This window comes from Coregonus clupeaformis, chromosome 28 (genome assembly GCF_020615455.1).
Source record: "Coregonus clupeaformis isolate EN_2021a chromosome 28, ASM2061545v1, whole genome shotgun sequence".
Classification (NCBI taxonomy): domain Eukaryota; kingdom Metazoa; phylum Chordata; class Actinopteri; order Salmoniformes; family Salmonidae; genus Coregonus; species Coregonus clupeaformis.
This window is the reverse complement of record NC_059219.1, coordinates 25,431,671-25,445,797: the sequence shown is the minus strand read 5'-3', so window position 1 is coordinate 25,445,797 and position 14,127 is coordinate 25,431,671. Positions and strand designations below refer to the sequence as shown.

At 51.4% G+C, this 14,127-nt stretch overlaps 1 protein-coding gene across 9 annotated transcripts in view; it reads left to right on the top strand.

Annotated features, from left to right (window-relative positions):
- The first annotated feature begins 231 nt into the window (after window positions 1-231).
- The window catches only part of LOC121559112 (neuronal cell adhesion molecule), a 71,056-nt gene continuing 57,160 nt past the window's right edge, over window positions 232-14,127 (top strand). For 8 of the 9 annotated variants that reach the window (XM_045208823.1, XM_045208820.1, XM_045208822.1 and 5 more), the window contains exon 1: window positions 328-573. The gene's annotated coding sequence lies outside the window, so the exon portion shown is untranslated. The other variant, XM_045208818.1, reaches the window with a different exon arrangement.

The window sequence follows — 14,127 nt, the reverse complement described above, 5'->3', positions numbered from 1 at the left end:
GTTTGTTTGGTTACATCAGCTGACATTAAAGGTAAACTCAACGGACACAGAACAGGCTATAGACTACAGTCACATATTACTTGCTCCTTGTGTGTGTGTGTGTGTGTGTGTGTGTGTGTGTGTTTGTGTTTGTGTGTGTGTGCACATGTCATTTTACCTCTGTACCAACCTTGACTCTTGTATTTTTAGACCTACCAGCATATTGCCTCAAAGCTGTTACACAACCATGTCCCTATTGCTTTAACAACCACTCAAATGACTGTAAAAAGACTGACTTGTCTCTAGCATACTGGATACTGGTGTAGAGATGAGACTGGGTAAGGCTGTGTTCATCTCCATAGTAATTCATCTGTGGGACTACTTCCTGATGGAAGGATCCTGTTGTGTTCATCTCCATAGTAATTTATCTGTAGTACTATTGCATTTATTTCCTGGTGTGTGAATCATTCCACCTCAGCCTGGGGAGGCAGGCAGCCTTAAGATGCATTAACATAGAAATCAGATCCTCTAGCACTGTGTGACTGGCGTAATGAACATCACTACTCTGGCTTAGGTACTGAATTTGCATTAATGGTGAGTATCACTCTCCTCTTGTGTCTCTCTGTTGTTGTTTCTCCTCACGTATAATAAGATGACAGCAGAAACACAGAGAAGACAAGCTCTCTGTTCCGTTTCCTCTAGTAGTACAGTAGCATGGATCAGTGTAAACACATTCCTAGTCCCGTTTCCTCTAGTAGTACAGTAGCATGGATCAGTGTAAACACATTCCTAGTCCCGTTTCCTCTAGTAGTACAGTAGCATGGATCAGTGTAAACACATTCCTAGTCCCGTTTCCTCTAGTAGTACAGTAGCATGGATCAGTGTAAACACATTCCTAGTCCCGTTTCCTCTAGTAGTACAGTAGCATGGATCAGTGTAAACACATTCCTAGTCCCGTTTCCTCTAGTAGTACAGTTACATGGATCAGTGTAAACACATTCCTAGTCCCGTTTCCTCTAGTAGTACAGTTACATGGATCAGTGTAAACACATTCCTAGTCCCGTTTCCTCTAGTAGTACAGTAGCATGGATCAGTGTAAACACATTCCTAGTCCCGTTTCCTCTAGTAGTACAGTAGCATGGATCAGTGTAAACACATTCCTAGTCCCGTTTCCTCTAGTAGTACAGTAGCATGGATCAGTGTAAACACATTCCTAGTCCCGTTTCCTCTAGTAGTACAGTGTGATGTCACGAGAGGCTGTGTCCTGGAGGGACGTTACATCCCCCTGAGGTGGCTGCAAACCCAGACAGCTATGGCTCCATCTGCTGGTATGGTCGGGAACTCCACCCCTCTATGGCCAATCTTCCCACGCAGCTGAAACAAATGAGGAGCTGATGAGCTGAAGGTTTGGAAAGGGAAGAGACACAGTCTCCAAGCTGGGCTCTCTGGAGGACAAGAGTGCTGCACGTCCACTTCCATGAGGAATATAAGGATTTGGAGATACTTACCTTTGGGAAATACTCACCTTTGGATATATGCACCTGTGGAAATACGTGTGGGACATTTGGAAGGACGTTTTGCTGGGTTGGCCACTAGCTGCAACGTGGAATACAGTAAGACTGGGGAAAAGTTATTTGAGCGAGGGAGAGTTATGATTTTGGATGTGGAAGAGACATCCCTGAACTGTTAACCCTTAAAGAGCCACCAGAGAACAGAATTGTGTTATACTTTCGTTAGTTTCCCAAGACCTTTAATAAAATCCTTGTTTTGGTTGAACCTGGTCTCCTTGCACTACTTGAGCAATCCCGCTGAAAGCTGTGTAGCCTCTCGTGACGTCACAGATGGTGGAGAATACGGGCACGCTCAAGCGTTAATAGTGCATGTCAGAGGAGGATACCGAAGGTTTGATCACCCAGTTTTCCAAGTTGGCCGTAGGCTCCCGCCGACTGAAATGGAGGACATATTGAAAGCCCTTGTTGCTGGCCAGCAAGCCCAGATGCAAGCAAACGTGGCTCTCTTGGAGGAGCAAAAGAAAGCCAACCTTCTGAAGGCAGAGGAATTGCAGTTGCAGAGACAGAGGGTGGTCCAAAATACCCGCCCAATAAAGGCCAGTGACTTTATATCTAAGATGGGAGCTACCGATGACATTGAGGCATACCTGCATGCATTTGAGGCCACGGCCACTAGGGAAGCCTGGCCCAAGCAACAGTGGGTTGGTCTGTTAGCCCCCCTTTCTAACCGGGGAATCGCTGAATGCTGTCCGGGACCTGGGCCCTGACCAGGTTACTGACTATGATGCCCTGAAGTCTGAGATCCTCAGCAGATATGGACTCACAAAGTTTGGTATGGCCCAGCGCTTTCACAGCTGGACCTTCCAACCAGACCAACCTCCTCGGGCGCAGATGCATGAACTTGTCCGAATCGCAAGGAAATGGCTGGATCCGCAGAGGAATACAGCAGCGGCGGTGGTGGAGGCCGTTGTGGTGGATCGTTACCTACGCGCCCTGCCTTATGAGGCAAAACGGTTCATCAGTCAACAGGCCTTGACCACGGCTGATCTGACCGTGGAAGCTGTGGAAAAGTACCAGGCCACAGCGGAGATGCTGAATGCTTCCCGAAAAGACCCCAGGAGTGCGGCCCCACCACAAATGGGAAGAACCCGTCCAAAGGACCCCCAAGGTCTCGAACCCAGCCACGTCAGGACTTATCCCGGCTCCAGGGGGAGCCAGAAACCAGGCGGGTCCAAGAAGAGTACACCAGGAGGGGGAAACTCGACAGTGTTACCGGTGTGGGGAGATGGGACATATCTCCTGGCAGTGTGGGAAACCAGCCGATGAACCTATGCCCACTGCGGAGTCCTCCAGCTCAGCACCCACACACCGTGTTGCCTCGCTCTTGGGAGTCGTAGATGGCGGCCCAGATCGACCCCCCCACCTGCCCGGTAACTGTGAATCACCATGATGTGGAGGCCTTACTGGATTCTGGTAGCCGGGCCACCCTGGTGCGTAAGGATTTGGTGGGCCCAACGTGTCTGACCCCGGGGAAAGTCCTCCCAGTTTCCTGTGTCCATGGGGACACCAGAGAATACCCCATTACTGAACTTACAATGACCAGCACACGGGGAACCATACACACGACGGCGGGGGTGGTTGATTCCCTCCCCGTCCCTGTCCTAATTGGACGAGACTGCCCAGCCTTTTACCCACTCTGGAGAGAGTCTCAGGAGAGGATAACCCGAGTACCTCGGAAACGGAGAGGCAAGACTCATCCTGGGAAGGCTCCGGTGCAATCCTCCGAATTACTCACTCCCGCCCGGGCTCGGATAGGGATGGCAGGTGCCCAGACCGACACAGAGACGGAGCTACAGAATCTGGACAAAGAACTGTCTGGTCTGAAGGGGACCGCTGAGAGGTATCGTTTGTTAAAGCAACAGTTAGACATGAAGACAGAAGAGTTAGATATCCTCCAGGCTAAACTCCAACAGAGCTCCTTCCATAAGCAACAGGAGGAGCTGGAGAGGCTGCGCAGGACCATCGAGGAGTGTGAGGAGACCCTGCGCAGTAGTAAGGAGGTCCAGAAGAAGGCAGAGGAGAAGTACAAGGTGTTGGAGAACAAGATGAAGAATGCGGAGGCAGAGAGAGAGAAGGAACTGAAAGCTGCTCAACAGAAGCTAAACTCTGCTAAAACCAAGGCTGATGCGTTCAGTAAGAAACTCAAGGAGAGACAACAGGAGGCTGAGTCCCTGGTCCTAGAGTTGGAGGAGTTGAAGAGAGAGCAGTCTGGCAAGCACCACGGCAATGCGGACGCCCTCTCCCGGCGTGATGCCTTCTTCGCTGCCTTTACCCGACGAGGACGTCGGTCCCGAGGAGGGGGGATGTGTGATGTCACGAGAGGCTGTGTCCTGGAGGGACGTTACATCCCCTGAGGTGGCTGCAAACCCAGACAGCTATGGCTCCATCTGCTGGTATGGTCGGGAACTCCACCCCTCTATGGCCAATCTTCCCACGCAGCTGAAACAAATGAGGAGCTGATGAGCTGAAGGTTTGGAAAGGGAAGAGACACAGTCTCCAAGCTGGGCTCTCTGGAGGACAAGAGTGCTGCACGTCCACTTCCATGAGGAATATAAGGATTTGGAGATACTTACCTTTGGGAAATACTCACCTTTGGATATATGCACCTGTGGAAATACGTGTGGGACATTTGGAAGGACGTTTTGCTGGGTTGGCCACTAGCTGCAACGTGGAATACAGTAAGACTGGGGAAAAGTTATTTGAGCGAGGGAGAGTTATGATTTTGGATGTGGAAGAGACATCCCTGAACTGTTAACCCTTAAAGAGCCACCAGAGAACAGAATTGTGTTATACTTTCGTTAGTTTCCCAAGACCTTTAATAAAATCCTTGTTTTGGTTGAACCTGGTCTCCTTGCACTACTTGAGCAATCCCGCTGAAAGCTGTGTAGCCTCTCGTGACGTCACAACAGTTACATGGATCAGTGTAAACACATTCCTAGTCCCGTTTCCTCTAGTAGTACAGTTACATGGATCAGTGTAAACACATTCCTAGTCCCGTTTCCTCTAGTAGTACAGTAGCATGGATCAGTGTAAACACATTCCTAGTCCCGTTTCCTCTAGTAGTACAGTAGCATGGATCAGTGTAAACACATTCCTAGTCCCGTTTCCTCTAGTAGTACAGTAGCATGGATCAGTGTAAACGCATTCCTAGTCCCGTTTCCTCTAGTAGTACAGAAGCATGGATCAGTGTAAACACATTCCTAGTCCTGTTTCCTCTAGTAGTACAGTAGCATGGATCAGTGTAAAGACATTCCTAGCACACTGTCCCACTGTGTCCTATTCTGCCCTTTCAGACAGACTGGCTCTCTGGCTGTGTGACATTCTTAATAACGCTGTAGTTTGGGTTGGAGTGTAACTCTGTTGTTTAGGTTGGAGTGTAACTCTGTTGTTTGGGTTGGAGTGTAACTCTGTTGTTTAAGTTGGAGTGTAACTATGTTGTTTAGGTTGGAGTGTAACTGTTGTTTAGGTTTGAGTGTAACTCTGTTGTTTGGGTTGGAGTGTAACTCTGTTGTTTAGGTTGGAGTGTAACTCTGTTGTTTAGGTTGGAGTGTAACTCTGTTGTTTGGGTTGGAGTGTAACTCTGTTGTTTAGGTTGGAGTGTAACTCTGTTGTTTAGGTTGGAGTGTAACTCTGTTGTTTGGGTTGGAGTGTAACTCTGTTGTTTGGGTTGGAGTGTAACTCTGTTGTTTAGGTTGGAGTGTAACTCTGTTGTTTGGGTTGGAGTGTAACTCTGTTGTTTGGGTTGGAGTGTAACTCTGTTGTTTAGGTTGGAGTGTAACTCTGTTGTTTAGGTTGGAGTGTAACTCTGTTGTTTAGGTTGGAGTGCAACTCTGTTGTTTAGGTTGGAGTGTAACTCTGTTGTTTAGGTTGGAGTGTAACTCTGTTGTTTGGGTTGGAGTGTAACTCTGTTGTTTGGGTTGGAGTGTAACTCTGTTGTTTAGGTTGGAGTGTAACTCTGTTGTTTAGGTTGGAGTATAACTCTGTTGTTTGGGTTGGAGTGTAACTCTGTTGTTTAGGTTGGAGTGTAACTCTGTTGTTTAGGTTGGAGTGTAACTCTGTTGTTTGGGTTGGAGTGTAACTCTGTTGTTTGGGTTGGAGTGTAACTCTGTTGTTTAGGTTGGAGTGTAACTCTGTTGTTTAGGTTGGAGTGTAACTCTGTTGTTTGGGTTGGAGTGTAACTCTGTTGTTTAGGTTGGAGTGTAACTCTGTTGTTTAGGTTGGAGTGTAACTCTGTTGTTTGGGTTGGAGTGTAACTCTGTTGTTTGGGTTGGAGTGTAACTCTGTTGTTTAGGTTGGAGTGTAACTCTGTTGTTTGGGTTGGAGTGTAACTCTGTTGTTTGGGTTGGAGTGTAACTCTGTTGTTTAGGTTGGAGTGTAACTCTGTTGTTTAGGTTGGAGTGTAACTCTGTTGTTTAGGTTGGAGTGCAACTCTGTTGTTTAGGTTGGAGTGTAACTCTGTTGTTTAGGTTGGAGTGTAACTCTGTTGTTTGGGTTGGAGTGTAACTCTGTTGTTTGGGTTGGAGTGTAACTCTGTTGTTTAGGTTGGAGTGTAACTCTGTTGTTTAGGTTGGAGTATAACTCTGTTGTTTGGGTTGGAGTGTAACTCTGTTGTTTAGGTTGGAGTGTAACTCTGTTGTTTAGGTTGGAGTATAACTCTGTTGTTTAGGTTGGAGTGTAACTCTGTTGTTTAAGTTGGAGTGTAACTATGTTGTTTGGGTTGGAGTGTAACTGTTGTTTAGGTTTGAGTGTAACTGTTGTTTGGGTTGGAGTGTAACTCTGTTGTTTAGGTTGGAGTGTAACTGTTGTTTAGGTTGGAGTGTAACTATGTTGTTTGGGTTACAGTGGGGCTGTGGGGTTGGAGTGGTTGGAGTGGGGATCCAGAGAGGACAGAGGTGGTCCTTCACCCTCAGGTCCAGGAGAAGGCCCCCAGCCAGTGGGCACTACATCTTCATGATTAAAAGAGCCTTCTGAGTGACTGCCTTTTGTGTGTGTGACTGGTGTGTGTGTGTGTGTGTGTGTCTGTGTGACCGGTGGTCTCTCTCTGTGCAGTCTCCCTTGTCTGAAGGATGTTAACACTCAGACTGTATAAATGAAAAACCAGGAGCACCATGGAAACTAATCCTGTCCTTTTCTTACACGTCATTCACAGCTGGGGAAGGGGAGATAGTGGGAGGGGGGAGACGGGGGAGGTGAGGTGGGAGGTGATAGGGGGAAGTGGGGGAGTTGAGAGGGTGAAACTGGGAGGGGGAGGTGAGAGGTGGAGGTGAGTGGGGGAGGAGAGGGGGAGGTGAGTGGGGGAGGAGAGAGGGAGGTGAGAGATGGGGAGATGGGATGGGGAGAGAGGGCTAGACAGGGTTAGGTGGGGCTAGATGGGGAGAGAGGGCTAGACAGGGTTAGGTGGGGCTAGATGGGGAGAGAGGGCTAGACAGGGTTAGGTGGGGCTAGATGGGGAGAGAGGGCTAGACAGGGTTAGGTGGGGCTAGATGGGGAGAGAGGGCTAGACAGGGTTAGGTGGGGCTAGATGGGGAGAGAGGGCTAGACAGGGTTAGGTGGGGCTAGATGGGAGAGAGGGCTAGACAGGGTTAGGTGGGGCTAGATGGGGAGACAGAGCTAGATGGAGTTAGATGGGGGAGACAGGGATAGATGGGGCTAAATGGGGCTAGTTGGGGCTAGATGGGGAGACAGGGATAGATGGGGCTAAATGGGGATGATGGGGAGACAGGGCTAGATGGGGCTAAATGGGGATGATGGGGAGACAGGGCTAGATGGGGCTAAATGAGGCTAGTTGGGGCTAGATGGGGGAGACAGGGCTAGATGGGGCAAGATGGGGGTGACAGGGCTAGATGGAGCTAGCTGGGGCTAGATGGGGAGAAAGGGCTAGATGGGGGAGACAGGGCTAGATGGGGCTAGATGGGGAGACAGGGCTAGATGGGGCTAGATGGGGCTAGATGGAGAGACAAGGCTAGATGGGGGAGACAGGGCTAGATGAGGCTAGATGGGGCTAGATGGGGAGACAGGGCTAGATGGGGGAGACAGGGCTAGACGGGGCTAGATGGGGGACACGGGGCTAGATGGGGCTAGATAGGGTTGGATGGGACAGTGTTAACTTCCCAGGGGGAAAAGGGTCCCTTTCACACTACTGTATAGTATGTTACAATAACACGCTTCATTCCTGGTGGGCTTGGAACAAAGGAGGCTTCTTGGATTCACATGTATCTCAGGGGTGATGTTATTCCACAGTGTTCACAGTATACCACATGGTGCCTGTCAACTGGTAAATAATGGAGAGAGTACACACATATGCGTTGGCTTTGTGTTGAGATTTCATCTTGTATACTAGCCTGAAATGTACTATAAAATGGGTCAAGACAGATTTGATTGTTGGCAACAAAGACACTAGTCCTCCCCTATAATGACTACTGGAACACCTCACCCTAGAGTTCAGAACAGATCAATTGTATGGTTCATCTGAGTTAATTGCAATTATACAATAGACTGGGGGAGGGCAACATGTTCAGCATATGGGATATGGGACGTCTGGTCGCAATTAATCAGGTGTCAAGTCATGACAAAGGAAATGTGTGTTTGCAATGACACGCTACATGGTCCCTTAAACAGCCTTACCACTTAATGAAGACGTTTGTCATTTTCTGTGAGTACTACAGCGCCAGACACTGCAGAACACACACACACACACACACACACAAAATAACCATATGGCTAATACATCACTGTGGTTTCACACACCATGGAAGGTGTGATATAGAATAGGCCTAACAATAAAATGAGGATGGTCATACGCTGAAAATAGGCTTTGAGGCAGATTAGTTTACACACTCTGTTCTGTGGTGAATGGCAATGAATGGAGGACGATTCTGTGTGAATGGGAATGAATGGAGGATGATTCTGTGGTGAATGGGAATGAATGGAGGATGATTCTGTGGTGAATGGGAATGAATGGAGGACGATTCTGTGGTGAATGGGAGTGAATGGAGGACGATTCTGTGGTGAATGGGAGTGAATGGAGGACGATTCTGTGGTGAATGGGAGTGAATGGAGGATGATTCTGTGGTGAATGGGAATGAATGGAGGACGATTCTGTGGTGAATGGAGGACGATTCTGTGGTGAATGGGAATGAATGGAGGACGATTCTGTGGTGAATGGGAGTGAATGGAGGACGATTCTGTGGGGAATGGGAATTAATGGAGGACGAATCTGTGTGAATGGGAATGAATGGAGGATGATTCTGTGGTGAATGGGAATGAATGGAGGATGATTCTGTGGTGAATGGGAATGAATGGAGGACGATTCTGTGGTGAATGGGAGTGAATGGAGGACGATTCTGTGGTGAATGGGAGTGAATGGTGTCATGAGCCCTCTCACTCCACCGGGTTACCACCTTAATTGGTTTCCACTATCTTCCACTCTGCTCACCTCCCTCTCTCTACTCAGCCTAACTAGCTCCACCTGTCCCTGCTCTGCTCGGCTCTAATTACTCTGCCAGCTGCGCTGCATTACCCACTAACCTCTCCCAGTATTTAAGGCCCTGTCTTTCAGCTCTCCGGTGTCAGATCGTCTGCAAAGCTCACACCCGAACCTGTTTGCTCGCGCTTCTGGCTCACCCTGGTTTTGTGACCCCGGACCTGCCTGTTTTTTGGATACTCTTCTGCCTCAGGAGATCCAGACCTGCTTCTGCCATTACGACTCCTGACTACTCTTCAATCCCGGTAACTCTGACCAGCCTTCTGCCTTGCTACTACGTATTTTGGTTTTCCCTTGAACTGTACTGCTGCCTGGTTTCATTCCGCCCTGTTGTGTCTGTGTCTCCCCCAGGACTTCTGGACCACCCACCACCGGCTTCATAGGACGCATCGCTGCCACTGGGGGGGGCACAGACCCAGCGCTTTGGACGGGATCCCTGTTACCCCTGGAGCCTTCATTCACTCCCTACTTCCCTTTTCCCTTAAGTTTAATAAACTTTCTGGTGTGACGCAATTGTGGTCCTCTGGTCGTCTGTCTGAACCGTGACAGTACGATCTGACCATTATGGACTCAGCGCACACTTTCCCCGACATGGAAACCGATGAGCATGAGCAGCAGTTCCAGCAGCAGCAACAACAACTCGCCATGATCATTCAACTCCTCACCAACCTTACCCCAGCCAGTCTGCCCACCAGCCCAGCCCCCGAGTTACCTGCCCGGTCATTGCAGCCGCTGCTCCGAACCCAAGATTGGAAACCCCGAGCGGTTCAACGGCGATTCAACCCAGGTCCGGCCATTCCTGACTAGCTGCCGACTTCAGTTCTCCTTGCAGCCAAGGACCTTCGCCACGGAGGGGGCTAAAGTTGGGTATGCCATCACTCACCTGACGGGCCGAGCTCGACTCTGGGGAACAGCAGAGTTCGAACGTCAAACCCCCGCATGTGCAACCTTCGACCTGTTTGCTGAGGAGATGCTGAAGGTGTTTGACCTGGATTCACCCACCGCAGAGGCGTCTCGTGAACTGTTCAGTATTCGACAAGGCAGACGTACAGTCGCAGACCATTCCATCGACTTCCGAACCCTGGCTAGACGAAGTTCTTGGAACACACCATCGTTGGTGGACGCGTTCTTCCATAGTTTGGCTGACTATATCAAGGACGAGTTGGTCTCCCATGAACTGCCTTCCACTCTTGATGAAGCCATCGCACTGACTGTCAGGATCGACAGAAGGATACAGACCCGTCGTCGTGAGAGGGGGCGCCAAGGTCCACCTACTACCGGCATTCGGAGAGATCCGACTGGGCTCCTGTCATCTACTGCCACTCACCCAGGTCAGCTTGATCAGTCTGAGCCTATGGAGATTGGGCGAGCCTCCCTCACTCCTGCAGAGCGCCAGCGCCGCTTCACCTCAAACCTCTGCCTCTATTGTGGAGGTGATGGACATCGTGTGGTAACCTGCCCTTTAAAGGGCCGAAGCTCACCGGGCGTAGGGGGAGTCCGGTGAGTTCAATGACCATCCAGTCCTCCGACCGCAAACCCCTGCTGCAAGTTCACCTCCGCCTCTCTGACTCAACTCACACCCTGGCTGCTCTGGTGGATTCTGGCGCCGAAGCCAACATAATGGACATCAAGCTGGCACGCCAACTGGGACTGGAGAACCTCCGTTTGACACCTCCTATTCCTGCCCGGGCACTGGACGGACACTTACTCGGATCGGTCACTCATGTCACGGCCCCGGTCTCGATGGGTCTGTCCGAAAACCATCAAGAAACTATCCAGTTTCACCTGCTCCCCTCTCCAGGCCAACCCCTCATCCTGGGTTACCCATGGCTCCGCCCGGCACAACCCTCAGCTCGACTGGGTGACCGGGGTGATCAGGGAGTGGGGGAGAGGACTGCCACCGAACCTGCCTGCTTGCTGCCGCACTACCCCTCGGCCAGTACCTACTAACTCCGCTCCTGACCTCTCCAATGTCCCAGAATGCTACCATGGTCTCAGAGAGGTGTTTAACAAAGCAAGAGCCACATCTCTGCCCCCTCACCGACCGTACGACTGTGCCATCGACCTCCTCCCTGGAACAGCTCCTCCAAGGGGTCGTCTTTATTCGTTGTCTGCTCCTGAAAGAAAGTCCATGGAGGACTACATCAATGGCTCTCTGTCCGCAGGATTAATCCGTTCATCTTCATCTCCTGCTGGTGCTGGCTTCTTCTTTGTGGGGAAGAAGGACGGATCTCTTCGCCCCTGCATCGACTACAGGGGACTCAACGACATCACAGTGAAAAACCGTTACCCTCTGCCTCTGCTCACCTCTGCTTTTGAGTTGCTCCAGGAGCCACTGTTTTTACCAAGTTGGATCTCAGAAACGCTTACCACCTAGTGCGGATCCGGGAGGGAGATGAATGGAAAACCGCATTCAATACACCAACAGGCCACTACGAGTATCTGGTTATGCCTTTTGGCCTCACCAATGCTCCTGCTGTGTTCCAGGCTCTAGTGAATGATGTACTGCGGGACATGTTAAACAAGTTTGTCTTCGTTTACCTGGATGACATCTTAATTTACTCCAGAAACCTGTCTGAACACACCCGCCATGTCCAGCAAGTCCTTCATCGTCTTCTGGAGAATTCCCTCTACGCCAAGGCAGAGAAATGTGAGTTTCACGTCAAGACAGTGGCCTTCCTGGGGTACATAGTGGCAGAAGGAAGTATCCAAATGGATCCTGCCAAAGTATCAGCAGTCACTTCATGGCCAGTTCCGGAGAACAGAAAGAAGCTGCAACAGTTTCTGGGGTTTGCTAACTTCTATAGGAAGTTTATCCGGAACTACAGTACCGTTGCTGCCCCTCTCACTGCTCTAACCAGCACCAAGCAACCCTTCACCTGGACCCCAGCAGCCGACAAAGCCTTCAGTACCCTCAAGGTGAGGTTCACCTCCGCTCCCATCCTCCAGATGCCTGATGTGGACCGGCAATTCATTGTGGAGGTGGACGCCTCGGATGTGGGAGTTGGTGCTGTGATTTCTCAGTGGGCTGCGGAGGATAGGAAGCTCCATCCCTGTGCCTTTTTCTCACGTCGGTTGTCCCCCTCTGAGTGCAATTACGACATAGGGAACCGTGAGCTGCTGGCTGTGAAGCTTGCCTTGGAGGAGTGGCGTCACTGGCTGGAGGGGTCCACCATTCCATTTCTCGTTTGGACCGATCATAAGAACTTGGAGTACATCCGCACGGCCAAACGGTTGAACTCCAGGCAGTCCCGCTGGGCCCTGTTCTTCACCAGGTTTAATTTCACTCTGTCATACCGGCCTGGATCACGCAACACCAAGCCAGACGCCCTCTCCCGTCAATTCCAGAAGGATGACACCCCCTCCAAGGACCCTGTGTCGATTCTGCCAAGTCCCTGCATCGTTGCAGCTCTGACCTGGGCTGTTGAGGAACAGGTGCTGGAGGCTCTCCGTAACCAGCCAGGTCCCAGCACTTGCCCAGCTGACCGCCTTTTGTCCCCCGAAGACCTGAGGTCCCAGGTCATTCAGTGGGGACATGACTCCCGCCTAGCTTGTCACCCTGGCTCCACCCGCACTTACAACCTGCTCGCCCAGAGGTTCTGGTGGCCCTCTCTGAGGAAGGATGTACGGGAATTCGTCCAAGCCTGCCCCATCTGCAACCAACACAAGTCGTCCTGCCAGCCCCCAGCCGGATTGCTGCAGCCCCTGCCTGTGCCCAGACGTCCCTGGTCTCACATCGCCCTTGACTTTGTCACGGGGCTGCCCCCTTCAAGTGGCATGACCGTCATTCTCACCATCGTTGACCGTTTCAGCAAGATGGCACACTTCATTCCCCTCCCCAAGCTCCCAACCGCCAAGGAGACCGCCCAGGTGGTCCTGGAACACGTCTTCCGGATCCACGGACTGCCAAGGGATGTTGTTTCTGACCGTGGTCCACAATTCTCCTCCGCTTTTTGGAAGGAGTTCTGTCACCTGCTGGGAGCCACAGTCAGTCTGACTTCCGGATTCCATCCCCAATCCAATGGGCAGTCAGAGCGGGCTAATCAGGAGCTCGAGAAGGCACTGCGATGCATGACTTCACGCAACCCCCACTCCTGGTCGCAGCAATTGACATGGGTGGAGTACGCACACAATTCTCTGACCTGCTCTGCCATCGGTATGTCCCCTTTCCAATGTGTTTATGGATACCAGCCTCCTCTATTTGCCAGCCAGGAGGAGGAGGTTACTTGCCCATCTGCACTTGCTTTTGCCCGTCGATGTCGCCGCACCTGGTCACAAGCCCGAGCCACACTCCTCAGGTCCGTTGCCAGCTACACTACCGGGGCCAACCGTCGGAGAATTCCTGCTCCCACCTACCATGTTGGTCAAAGGGGTGTGGTTGTCATCGAAGAACCTGCCACTCAGGGTGGAGTCGCAGAAGCTGGCACCTCGGTTCATTGGCCCATTCCCTATCATAAGAGTGATTAGCCCAACTGCTGTCCGGCTCCAACTGCCTAATTCCCTGAGGGTGCACCCCACTTTCCATGTGTCTAAGATTAAGCCCATCCATGAGAGTCCGCTGGTCCCTGCTGCGCCTGGTCCTCCTCCTCCACGGCTCGTCGATGGTGGTCTGGTTTACACCGTCCGCCGCCTGCTTCGGTCCAGACGGAGGGGTAGGGGTCTCCAGTACCTCATTGACTGGGAGGGCTATGGACCTGAGGAGAGGACCTGGGTGCCAGCTAGTCGGATTGTGGATAGGACTCTCATCACCGCTTTCCACCAACGGCATCCTGATCAACCTGCAATCCGTAGGGGCCGCCCCAGAGGGGTCCCTAACCGTCCGGCCCGCTCGGCTTCCTGTCCTGTGCCTGATCCTGTCTCGGGACCTGTCCCATCTCCCCGACCACGGCCCTCCGGCTTCCTCCGAGGATGAGGACGTTCACTCGGACCGTTCGGAGGAGTTCTAGCCCTCCTCCGGCTCCCCTCCTCGCCCGGCGTGGTGTTGCTCTTGGGACTTCTGGGGCCGTCCCTTGGGGGGTTCTGTCATGAGCCCTCTCACTCCACCGGGTTACCACCTTAATTGGTTTCCACTATCTTCCACTCTGCTCACCTCCC